Genomic DNA, 13,702 nt, shown 5'->3' with positions numbered 1-13,702 from the left:
TCCACGACCTGCTCGTTGACGTTGAAGCTGGAGGTTGCGAGGTTGCTGCAGGACGTGAACATCACGCCCTGTACGCGCTTGATCTGCTCAAGTGTCTGGGAGTCGAAGCTGCTGAGGTCCTGGATTTTCACCTTCGTCTTCGGATCGTATCCTGCGAGGACTTTGGCTACCTTGTGATCCTCCTTGCTCGTGTTGAAGATGTAGTTGAAACCCTTGTTCGTTGTGCTCATGTTTCAGGAACCTCGGTCGAAGATCCAGCGGTCCGTCAATCCCTCAGAGCCGTTCGCGTGTTGAGCTCCCCCGCGGCGAAACGAGTGCGAACTGAGTGCCTTCGTGACGCCAGCAGCTGGGGCGATCCGCTCCAAGACGCGGTTGACGTGCGAGTACACCGTCGGCGTCGACGGCGCTCCTTTGGTGGCTGGGACAGAGAGTGTCGATGGCGCGGCGGGGCATTCAGGAGCTCGACGAGCGATACATCGTCGGAGATCGTGGCCGTTGTCAAGGCTTCTTGGCGGGGAAGGTTGCCGACCAAGTCATCCGAGGCTCGCTGGACAATCAATGCAAGAGCCAAGGCCAGCAACGGACACGTGAGGAACTCCTCGTCCGGGAAAAGCGAGAGCCCCTGCTCCTCGCTCGTCTTCACCCTGATCAGACGCAAGAAGAGTACGCCGCCTGCGTCGACGCTGACGTTCCGCTTCCGCAGCATCGACAAGTCCGACGCGCGACCGAAGAGGTACCAAAGAAGACAAAGCAGAGCAGCATCTTGGTAGTCAGTATCACAGGAAGCATTGGTATACAAATATACAAGCATTTGTTTTAAATCGGACTTCGTACATGGAGGTGCTTTGTTAACGAAACCACCACCCTCGCGCTTCAAACAGAAGCTGTCAAGCGTTTTCCCCATTTTAAGCAATCGGGTCTCTAAAGACGCACGATGCTGGGGAAACTGGTCAAGCAGCCAAAGCTTGGCTTGCCGATAGTACTGCATGGCAGTATTTCTAGCTAAAGGTTTGCCCTTTTTGCCTTTACTAAATGCAAGATGCATTCCAAACTTATCCATTACAGATACAAAACATCTTCCACTGACATCGCGCTCAATGCATTTTCTTACGTACTCCGCTACAACGCCCTCTGCCTTCAGAAATTTCTTGAAGGCAGATAACGCTGTAGCCTTGGCCCTCAAAGTGTGGAGCTCGTCCAGGCCCATCGCTTCCGTCCGGTGCTGTGCAAATATGGGAGTGGTACGTGTCTGACCTACTATTTGCATTGGCATATACATATTTTGAGCTGCGATCGGACTCGATACGTCCGATCGAATGGCTTAGAGGACTCACCTAACCCTAGGCGAAATTATTGGACAAAAATGTTGAGTGAAGCTTCGGGCATTGGTTGAAATGCGTAGAAATGATGTGATTGGCCATTTATAGGTGCCCAGAGGTCATACAAAAATTAAGTATGGTCCGATAGCTAATCATATTCATCCATACCTCGGAGTATTTCTCGCGCTTTCTAGGCACGGGTTTCACGGAGCGTGGAGATGCCGTCACTGTTCGTAGCGGCGTGGTAGCTGCTGCAGCGTTTGATTTGTAAGGGCTACAAGTGAAGACGATTAAGAGGCTGGAGCTGCGTCAAGCAAACCACAGTCAGTGCAATTTGCACACACACATAATTTCTGGGATTTTCGGGCGAGAGAAGGTCATCAGACATGTATAAGCTGAAATGTGAGGCAAAGGGTAGATATTGGATTGTGCGTAATCTCTCTGTTCATCAAAATTTTTGCATTGATGCGCTCTATAGAATCATCGGCATTCGCAAGGTAACGTCCAGACGCCATTGTCGCGATAAAAGTTAACCGAAGCAGTTGTTTGAGAAAAGATAGATCTACTTGTAGAATTTGCACAGTGCCAGTTCAGGATAGAAACCACTCTACAACATGTTTAGACCTGATTTTAGTAAAATAGGTACAAGTAGTTGCACATTATTAATATCTCTTACGTACTGACCTTCTGCTCTTGTAGAAAACATTTTAGCTATATAGATCGGGTATCCGTGTCCAATCCAAAGAGCTGTCCGGGTTTCCGTGTCCAATGCAAAACTTGGTACCCGTAACGATCTCTACTGACTACGTGAACCACAGTTATGCGTATGATCATACATCAGTGCAAACGCGATGGATTCCATCGTGTTTCGGAACTGGCTCAGCTTCGCTTCCTAGCGATTTTCTACAATCAGACCTTTCTACTAGTACATGGCCCTGTCGATGTCGGATAAGTTTATTAGACTCTCGGAACGACATCGCTAAGGTGATGGATGCAGCCGAGCTGCTCACTGCTGAGGCATGTGCGCTTGCTCTTCGACGAGAAGAGTTGGAAAAAGACGAAGCCACATTGGTCCAGTCCGAGGCAATCGCGGTGCAAAATAAAATGCTTGCGGAGAAGAAGCTCATGGATATTGGTGGATACGAATGCGTCGTGCGGATTTTGCGCAAGGACCTGGCCGGATGAATTAAATCGTATGTTTAGACCTTTTTTAACGTCTACACCACAAACACTTCATCAACTTGAAATTCCGTTCAACCGACGGTATATCAGCACTCATCCTCTTATTGAAAAGGTGCGCTGGCGGGCGGATAAAAGCACATGTTTAAAGCGTAACGACATATATTGGCTGAAGCGGTACGCTGGCTCTCCAAAAGCATCCGTCCCTCAAAGATAATGGGATGCTCACTAAAACCCTTGCAGCAATCCACTAGCTGCAAATGAGCAGTATCGCGTCTTCTACCCTAGTAGGGTTCAAGGAAGCGGAAGCACAAGCCGTCGGGTGCTGTAGGTCTGTGCCAGCATCACAAAAGCGTTAAACTTCACGTACTACATCTAAAGCAATAGATTAGAGAAAGCTTACCCTGGCTTACAAAGCAGTGAGCTCGTTTATGACCCCTGTACAGGTTTCGTTGCAAGTTGACACCGTCCCGCATTGATTTAGGCCGGCAAATAGGGATTATTATGCCGTACGGAAACGCAAACACATTCTCCACGCGTGTGAGCTGATATGGCTGCTCAATATAGACCCATTCGGCATTCCCTCAGCTAAAAATAAAACAAAATGGATTGCTTTATGTATCTCATCCACGTAGCCGATATAAAATTTATGATATAGTATGTTTTGTTACGTTGCATTTTACAGTAAAAAGGGCTGTCTTACTTAGCAGCGAATAAGAAGATGTGGGACAAACCGCTCGTCGATCGCCCAAAATTTTAGGACATATCGTGTTGTCGATTTGGATACGACAGTCGGTGTAGCAGGATAACCGTAGCCTCTAACGGGTTGCAGCGATCATTGCTGCGGGTACTCACAGTTTCTGGGAGACGTAGTAAATAAGCAAGTTTACATACACCCAGTACGTCAATGCAGAAGGCTACCTTTGCATTAGCATCTCAATACGTATGAAGATTGAACCGAACATCGAGAATTAGAGACCACTCTGACTAAGTTCCGGCCAAAAGTCATCCATGTTCATCGCCCACAACACGAGGTACTATTCGAGAGACTCGTCTTAGGAGACCCCCATCCGTTTCATCTGTAAGGTTTTCATCAAGTAGTATCGATGTGCAGCGGGGATCAGTGAGAATGCAAACAAAAGATTGTGTCTGGTATAGTAGCGGTTCGTCAAGGGTATTGCGCTGTCCGAAATCTATCCGGGTAGAATCCTATCCCCTAGACTTTAAAAGCTCCGTGCAGAGGTGGGTAAGCTCGATTCCGACATTTCCTATTATTTGACAGCTACCCCAACACAAGGTAAAAATGCTCATTTGAAGTCCTAAAGACGAAGCCACCTCAGTCCATTTTTACGCTACACCAAGACGGAGCACTCATGCAGGGTGTTGGACTTTACTCTAGAATACCTACAGGAAAAAGACTTTTATTGAATTTGTCGTTGACAATGCCAAAGTTGTTGCATGTAGCAAATGTTACAGCTCTTACGCTGTCAGCGCGACTCGTAGTGCTACAACACTGAACAAACATGTGAGCAAGTGTAAAGCAGATATATCAGAATTTGGGTTTTGGATATATAATGAGTGTAGCAAATGTTACAGCTCTTACGCTGTCAGCATGACTCGTAGTGCTACAACACTGAACAAACATGTGAGCAAGTGTAAAGCAGATATATCAGAATTTGTGTTTTGGATATATAATGAAGTATTTGGACAAGATTGACGTTTCCAAAAAAACTCGTTGCAAAAGCAGCTGCATAAATGTGCTGTCGATGCATATGTCCATTTTAATTGAAGCAGGCGAAGATTTCAAAAATTGTCGCTACCATTTTTGGTCTTGGCTTTAAGGCAAAGCGAAACTGCACCACTGAGGAGCTTCTTTATACCGTAAAAACTTATTTTCAGAGGATGCTAGGAACCTTCATGCAAACCTTAAAGATGTTTGTGGGGTAAACTAATACACAATACTCAGTGCCGCATTACGATCAATCTATGGACGGATTCGATTCGCAAACGGACTTTTATGGCTCTGACTTTTCACTATTTCAACGATTTATTCGCAAGTCAAAGAACTTCACGACCGACTGAGCTGCTACGAGATGGATTTAGCAACACATTGCATTCGTATGATATTTGCGACTCTTCACTTTATACAGTAACCACAGATTGCGGATCCAATATGTGCGGGTCGGCTGGAAAAGGACAGCTGGGCATCTTACGCAGATCCCAAGATTGCGACCATGATTACGGCCGTACTAAACAAAACTACTTCCATCAAAGTGAAGTTCGGTCGTCTACCTTTTATACTAAAAACAAAGATCCACAAAATGATTTCTTATTTGATCGACAATTGCACAAATTGCGTTGGATGTGAAAAATAAAAACTTGCAGAGACAGCTCATACTTATGTAAAACAAGAAAATAAAGCGCGATGGAATTTCTTTCTAGCTCTTCTTGACAACCTAGTCACGCTATTGGACATAACAAATGTTTCTAAAAAAAAATAAAACTAATTAGAAAAATAATAGGTAAATAACCAAAATTATTATTTATTTTATTTTTATCAATTAAAACATTAACATCTAGCATCATAATAACAAATAAGAATAACACAGTAATGGCTCCAACATAAATAATAATTAACATTATTGATAAAAATTCAACTTCTGAAAGTAATAATAATCACTCCATATCACTCCGATCAACATAGATTTACTGGAAGAGCTGATACGATTTCTCCAGCCATTCAAACTGGCTACTTTAAAAGTTGGACCAGTGGACGTCACCAACACTACATCTTGTCGTGTATGATATAGACACGTTGAGCCTACCCGTAGCTCTAACGCCTCAATATGAGAGTATTATTCTGCACTGAGCAAAATATTGATCTCACTAGCCCTCTCAAAAATTGACAATAGCAAAAAGGTGAAATGAATTTCAGGGGACAGTTCATATCTAAAACTGTTTTCCAACAACATTCTCTTCCGAGCTGGCAGCTGCACTCGTTACACTACGTCGCTTCACTTCTAGATCCTCTTCAAAATGATTGACCAGAAAACATTGACGTTTCCCGAGCTCAAATTGAGGCGACTAAGGATCAGTTATTGATATGATATAAAAAAAACTTGGGGGAAAAATTTCAGCTTCCACCTACAGCAATGTCGCGCGATCAAGTCGTAAGAAACGCCGGACCGCAGCGGGCACAAGTGTCGTACTTGTAGGAGTAGCAAGCATAGACTTCTTAGGTGAAAGCAACATTGACAGGAATTCACCAGGCATGGGCTCGGACGAGGAGCTCGACCGATACCTAAAATTAGCCTTAACAATGGCTTAAAAAAATAAATATGCTGAAGCTGTGGCACAACTAGGAGAAGGCGTTTAGGAAACCTCAAAGTTTGCACGATCTGTGCTATGTGTCCGCCGAATGACGATGATGAAGAGAGCGCACTGCTCAGTGACACAGTTTGAGACAAAGAAGAAAGCCCATGATTATGTGGAGCTCCACAGTGAAGACCTCGCCCAAGGTTAAGACTGTACCTCCCGAATTTCAAGTGGAGCTCAAAACATTTACAGACCAACAAGCCTCCGTCGCTGTTTCTGCTACATCGGTCCATCGAGCATGAAATGATTTTGAAACCTGGGGAAACGTCCATCAACTCACTTCGCTCTGGCTCTCGAAGGCTGAACAGAAAGCTCTGGAACTCTTCGCTGTCGGCTCATTAAAGAAGAGTCGGATACAAGTGCGTGGGTGAGCGTCATTTTCCATGTATCGAAGAAGAACTTGGCTAAGGGCAAGTCTTTATCAAGCCTAGAGTGGCTCCATTCTAGCAATCATCGCATGCCCATTCACTGGGTGATGCACTAGCGGTAGGTCAATGCGGATTCGGACGTGGCCAGAGTACATATTAAGAAGCTTTTCGACCAGAAGGAAGATGCCATAGTGTTCTCAATTCTAAATTTAGCCAGTGGCGTCACCAGACACGGATCGCACCAAATCCAAGCAGTACACGATATTTACGAATGGAATGGGGGCCGATGGGCCTAACAGGTATGTCCTTTACTTGGTCCCGACGGATGCAGAATCTTATGCAGTCTATCTGCTTTGAGGAGGTGTTCTTAGATGATATTTGAACCTTCTCGCACTCAATGGACGAGCATGTTGGACGTTTTCGTCACGTAGGTACGGCTCTTCAAAACAACGAGCTGTACAGGTGCGACTTTGGTGAGAGATCCGTTGATTTTCTCCGTCATGCTATTGCCGGGGCGGGACTCCACGTGAAAGATCGCACAACGCGTGGAATGGCCGGATGCCCGGTACTTAGTCATTGCCAAGCGTTACAGCGGTTTTAGGTGCGGCCAGGGTACTACCACTGAATTTTCTACAGTGTTAGTCAGATAAGCTTTCCGAAGGTAAATAAGAGCGTTGACCGGATTAGGCAGAAGGCCCAACAGTGAGCTTTTATCGGTATATAAACTCGCACTCCAACACGCTCCTGTCCTTCGTTTACCGGACTTAGACAAGCAGCTCATCGTGACAGCGGACGCCAGTCACGACTGCATGGGCGGCGTGTTATCCCAACTTTGTGACGGTCATGACCTTCCATTGGCATTCATTGGCAAGAAGCTTGGCGTTTACAAGCTAAACTGGCCCGCGTACGAAAAGGAACTCTTTGCCTTTCAGCCAAGATTGACCTGCTGGTGTCACTACTTGCACGGATCACGCTTGGACGTCGTCATGAGCAGTTCGACTTGCTAGTAACTTTACAGCATTCCAGGTCTCTGGTCGACTTGCTCGTGGGCGCGACTTCTTTGGCCCAATTGATTTCGAGCTGCATCACAGTACTGGCTCGCAGAGCGTTCTTGGTGATGCGTTGTCGCGGCCACCGACGGCTTCGTTTTAGCTAAGGGGAGAGGGGGGGATGCATCTGTCGTTGAAACCCAAGAGTCCATTTGTTGGCTTATTCTCCATTAATATCGATGAAGCCGAGGGGCGAGTGTAGCACGTTATATATAATATTATTGTGTACACCCCCATGCAACTACTTTGAGCTCTTGATCCCTAGAGTCCATTTTCGCCCACAGAAACTTAGCACATACAAATTTCCAGTCAGCCAAAATGACACATGTTTTATTTTATAAAGGTTTTTGTATTGGGCCGATGATAGCAGTAAAATGTGTCCAGCTTGACAAATCTCTTTTTTGTATGTGAGCCTCTTTATAAAGTGCAAAAACGCGAGCGTTAGCACATCCTTGCTTTTGAAGCAAGTTTTGCTGAAAACTGCACCGTCAAATAGTAAAAATTGACTGAGTTATGGGCACTCGACGAGGTGGCCGTATAATTGTGTCCAGGAGTGTAATAACTGCTAATAGTTTAGCGAACCAGAGAAGTACTACCGGTATTATAACCTCCGGTCCGAAAGAGAATGTGCACATCAATATGGTGCTTTAAAGAGCTGAGGTTGAGAGCTAAGGAACCTTAGCTCTCAAATCGTCCTACGGGTAGGACGATTGTCCTACCGGTGGGTCAGAGCTTCCAGCTCGTACGTCATTAATTGGCTATTCATTTGAGCCCTGCGATTGGTTCTTTTGATAGCCGAAGGGCAGCTTTTGTTTCGAAGCAAAGCAAACGGACACGTAATGCAGCCGCCACTTACTCCAGGAGATCGCGTAGAGGGCAAGTCTTCCCGATTGGCGCACCAGTTAATTTTCAATGACTATCTGACAGGCCGAGTAAGGAGAGATGGTAATGCTGATGGTGATATGAATGACACCAGCGTTCCTGCTCACACGCTGCTTTCTTAGGAGACCGCCCTCAATACCAACGGTTGAAGAAGACACCGCAACGAGCACAACGACGCTGCAAGATATGCAAGAAGAAGGCGGTATTCTATTGTACCACATGCTCAGAGTGCAATACAGATAGCTGTTGAAGAAGGAGGATCTGGACCAGGATCTGGTGTGCGCCGTCAGCTGCGACCTGTAGGAGTGATGGTCAGTTAAGTTAGTGGCTGGTAATTGTGGATACAATCTCACTCTATCTTTTGCGTACTTACCCTCAGAAGCGCGTGGTGCGATCGACCAGGCGGTCGACATTTAACAGGTTTTGAGCCCTATGAACACAGCCACAGACAAGGCTGCTCGTGACGGCGCGTCAGCGCCAACACCAGAGCCCGACGCCGATACCACACGGACTGGCATGGCGAATGTCGCTGAAGAGAAGAGCACCGCTGCCGCCCACGAAAGGGGCGACGGCAACAACCCCGGCGGAAACCACATGGGCGCTGGGGATAACGCAGCAGAGATGATGACACTGCTGCGTGGCGTTGCTGTCAGGCTGGATCGACTCGAGGAGTTGCAGTCGAAGCTTGAGAAGAAGCTCGAGGATGACGAGGGAAAGCGTGCGCGCGACGCCCACCAGCCAACGACGCCAGCCATGAACGTCAGCTTGTTCGACTCGGGACTGGGACGAGGCAACCCCATGCACATCGACTACCTTGGGGGCTCACCGCAGACGCAGCTCACGGCCACGCCTCGCAGACCGACAGCTATGTCGCAGCTCTTCGGACAGCAGGCGCAGCAGCAGCATGGATACGGGATGCCGATGTCTCATCTGCAGCGCCTCTACGCTGCGGCGCAAGAAGCACAAGCTGCGCAGCCGGCACCAGCGCCACAACCACAAGCGGCACAACCGCCGGCTGGCGCTGAAAGGTTCCAGCGGCGGCGCACGCCGGCGGCATCCGATCCCCTGATGCTCGCCAGAAGAGACTGCAGATAAGGCCTTTCGATGGGACAGAGGTATACGTCGGCCTAGGGTCTGGGTTTTTGAAATGAAGGCGGAGGTTCGAACGGCAAGTCGCTATGGCGGAATCGGCCTGCGGGTTTCAGTGGACCGAGGACGTGAAGGTGGACTTGCTGGGTCACTATCTCTCGGGTAAGGCCGAGCGTTATTACAACAAGCAGTTCGAGAGCTGGTGGAACCAGCTCCTTATGCTCCAGTACGTTATGGAGCGGTTGCTCCAGACTTTCAAGACGACCATCACGCCAGCTCAAGCCGTGAAGCTCTTCACGTCACCGAAGGACAGTAAACGGTCGTGGCCCGAGCACTTCATGTACATGGCGGCCGTTTCGGAGGCGACCGGAGGCGGTACGGACTACCTCGTTCTGAACAATATCGTGCAGTACGCGTCTGAGGACTTGCGTACGGTACTGATGGCCAAGGTGGACGGCAACCGGACCGACTATTTGCAACACGCAGAGGAGTTAGCACAATTTGCGCAGTCCTGGGAGCTGGAACCTGCAAAACACAAGAACCTTGGCAGGGAAGTCGTGAGTGCGGTGGCAGAGCACCGAAAGGAGACCAGGAAATGTCACGAGTGCGGTGCGGTGGGCCACCTGCGTGCGGCGTGCCCCGAGTTGGTCGGGTGGGACAGGAAGAAGCCCGACATCACCTTGGCGGTGAGTGAGTCGGTGGACGAATCAGACGGCGTGTGGATCCTGGACAGCGGATCCAGTAGACACCTAGCTAACGACGCGACGTGGTTGGACGAAGTGGAGGACTGCGAGGCCGAGTGTTTGCAGCCAAGCGGGGACCCGCTAATCATCACAAAGAAGGGATCTGTCACTCTGTGCGTCACTGCGTGTGGCGTTAAACAAACGGTGAAGCTCACTGAGGTGTACTACGCTGCGGGAGTGGTGCACAACCTAATATCGTATGACCAGCTTGACCTGAAGGGCTGCACACTGGGGCGCAAGAACGGACGACGTGTGGTGGCCGATCGGAGCAGTGGTCGTGTGGTATTCGACGTTATGTTACGGCGGAACGTGCTGGTAGTGGCAGGTACAGTGGAGCGAAGACGGGAACTCCCCTCGGAGGTGATCATGGCCGCCCTGGACCAGAAAGGCGCCGAGACGGTGAAGATATGCAGGAGGGAGCTTTGGTGGAGTTCCATAGGCGGTTAGGCCACCTGAACTACGATGCGGTGGAGAGACTGGCAAAGGACCCGAGCACAGGCATCGCATTGTCGGATAACAAGCGAGTCAACTGCCTGACCTGCGCCCAAGGCAAGCAAACGAAGAGCCGACAGTCCTCGAAGGACACCGGGGAGCACTCGCCAGTCGACAGAGTCGGTGGAGTCATCTGCTCAGATCTGACCCATGACTCCGCGCGACAGGCTGCAAAATAGATACCTCGTGAGCTTCGTCGACCACAAGACAAACTACTGCCGAATCTTCTTGGAGAAGACAAAGGATGCGGCAGCCAAGCAGTTCGAGCACTTCCTGACGTTTCTTGAGAAGCGGTTTGACTGCCGAATCCACGTCTTGCGCACAGACTCGGGCGGCGAGTACCAGAACGTTCAGGAGCTGTCCGTGCTGTCCGTGAAGGATCTAGGGGAAGCAAGTAAGTTCTTGGGCATGAGGGTGAGCTACACGGAGTCGGAGGGCTATGACTTGGACCAAGAGGTGACGATCATCGACATGTTGAAAGCGCACAGCATGAAGAAGGTGCACGGCGTGCGTACACCGATCGGAGTGGAATGGAACGAAGCTTAAGCGTCTGAGGGCGCGGCTTTACCTGTCTCAGGAGGAGACGAGGTGGTGACGGTGAAGAAGTTTCAGTCCTTGGTCGGCAGCCTGATGTGGATTGCGCGCTGTACGCGGCCGACGTGGCCTTTGCGGTGCACAAGGTGTCGAGGCGCACGCACAGACCGACGGTTGCCGACTGGAAGTTGGCGAAAAGGATCATGCGGTACTTGGACGGCACGAAGGAGCTGCGTCTCCGCATGAGTGGAGATAAAGAGCCGGACGAGTTGCTCGAGGTGGTAGCGTACACGGATGCGGACTACGCGGCCGACAAGGAAGATCGCAAGTCGGTCACTGGTGACCTGGTAACGATGGACGGAATGCCGATCAGCTGGACCTGCAGGAAACAAGGGGGCGTGTCCTTGTCTACGATGGAGGCCGAGTTCACGGCAGCGTCGGTGATGGCTACGGAGCTGCTGGGGATCCGAGAGTTGCTGGGCGAATTGAAGGTTGAGCACGTGATGCCTATGGCGTTGAGGTGCGACAATCAGGCAGCCCTCAAGCAGCTCGATGGAGAAGGCTCGTCGGCCAAGGCGAAGCACATAGATGTGCGGATTAAGCTTGTAGGTAGCTACACTAAGAAAGGTGTGCTGAATCCGGAGTATCGCGAGACTGGGCGCATGTCCACGGATTTGATGACGAAGGCTGTGGAGGCACCAAGACTAATGGAGCTCAGAGCTGAAGTCGGGTTGCACTGAAAGACGAGGGTGCTGGCGCGGGGTGACGAGAGCCGTAGACCGGAGCTGCAGTTTATCAACCTGGGCGAGGAGGAGTGTTGAAGAAGGAGGATCTGGACCAGGATCTGGTGTGCGCCGTCAGCTGCGAACTGTAGGAGTGATGGTCAGTTAGGTTAGTGGCTGGTAATTGCGGATACAATCTCACTCTATCTTTTGCGTACTTACCCTCAGAAGCGCGTGGCGCGATCGACCAGGCGGTCGACATTTAGCAATAGCTATTATGCGCTCTGTGGAGCCATGACAGGTAGAACGTGCTACACCAGCACCTGGCAGCATCACAAGACAGCTAGTATAGATAAGATTAAAACATACCTTTAGGAATTATCATTGTAAATCACCACTCTTCAACCCGTAGGATTTATGGGCGTCCTACCGGTCGGATTTTTGACAGGAGAACTAAGGAACCTTAATTTAAACATAATTAAATTACGAGCCAAGCCGGGTACATGTACTGAGGGTGTTAAAGTTGATAACTTTTTTGGTCATTTCAGCTTAACTTTTTGCATTTTTTCACCGTCTAAAATTCTCCATCATGAATATATCCAACTTCGACCACGCCCATTTATCGACGATACGCCGGACGCTATTCAAAATGTATTAAGCTCACCTGTAAAAGCTGCCAGGATTCGACTTAAGCACGTCCACACACGCCACCGACGACTTGAAGGGATAGACTAGGATAAGAACAGCACTTTTGTCGGTCCCAGCGTCAGCCCAACAGGTACTTAGCGCCTTTGCACTGAGAAAGCTACACCACACGTGGCCAATTTGGAACCCAAGCGCACACCCTAAGATATTTGAAGGAGATTGCCATGACCATTGGCATGTTATAATACCGCCTCCATTTTTAATAACCGTCAGAAATCTGCCTGAATAAGGAACGGGGTTTCATCTAATAACCTTGCGTTTTTTATAGTCGGGAAAGATTTAGGGAGATGGGATAGTGATGGGCAAGGTACTGACAAAACAAACAATCCAGGCACTGACTTTGATTTCAATTTAAAAAAAAGGTGCGCAGTAGCTGATCCTCCTTCGCTTCAAGCCCTACGAGCCGAACTTCATTCCTACATTTACATACAAGCTCACTAGCTGACTGCGTCCTCAGCACCCCAATGTCCTCCAATCGTCTCCGTCTCACCTGGTCCGAGAAGGTAGAGGATGCTCGCTCACCTAGTCTGTCGTATAATGAGCTAGCTGAGTGGGCTTTGGGCTTCCAACGGCCCCTGGCAAAACGACAATATGCTATATAATCAAATCAAGTGTTGTGCTGTGCGGACGGCCTGTGGAAAAGGCTGTACGCAAGAAGGCGCAGAGGTTGGTCTCTCTCTAAGCAACGTCCGTGTTGAGGGGATCATCAATAGCATTTAAACGCTACATCTTATCGCAAAAATGATGTTCGCATCGGATCGCCTACGCGAAGGCCTCGACAGCCCGTACAGCGTCGACCAGCTAACTGCACTGCTCTGGTGCGAGGCTGTATGGTCTAAAGCTAGCGCTTCCACGATTCAGCACTGCTGGAATCACCCGGTCTCTTTCAAAATCCGAATCTTCAATTTATCTTAACTCAATTCAATACCGGTACATGCACATGATCCGATATCATAGTCTGTTTTTAGCGAGGCATTTCTTAATTTATATCAGGCGTTCCTTATTCAGGCAGATTTCTGTATTTTGATGGGGCCCAGCTGGTTTCACGGAGGCACTAGAGACCTGATCAAAGTCTCCGCTAAAGTTTTGCTTCGAAGTAAAATTTTTGGAACTTTTTCTCGTCTGGGCAGCCCAGATTCGAGAAGAAAGTGAGATGCGTATGCAGTAGGGGCGCAGCTTGATGAGATTCATGTCTTCCCGTGCTTCCGCAATATTCTGCACAAGATCCGTGCCCATAAGCGCGTC

Source organism: Phytophthora infestans, genomic scaffold (genome assembly GCF_000142945.1).
Source record: "Phytophthora infestans T30-4 supercont1.9 genomic scaffold, whole genome shotgun sequence".
Lineage (NCBI taxonomy): Eukaryota > Oomycota > Peronosporomycetes > Peronosporales > Peronosporaceae > Phytophthora > Phytophthora infestans.
The sequence above is the reverse complement of the archived record's forward strand: the minus strand, read 5'-3'. Positions refer to the sequence as shown.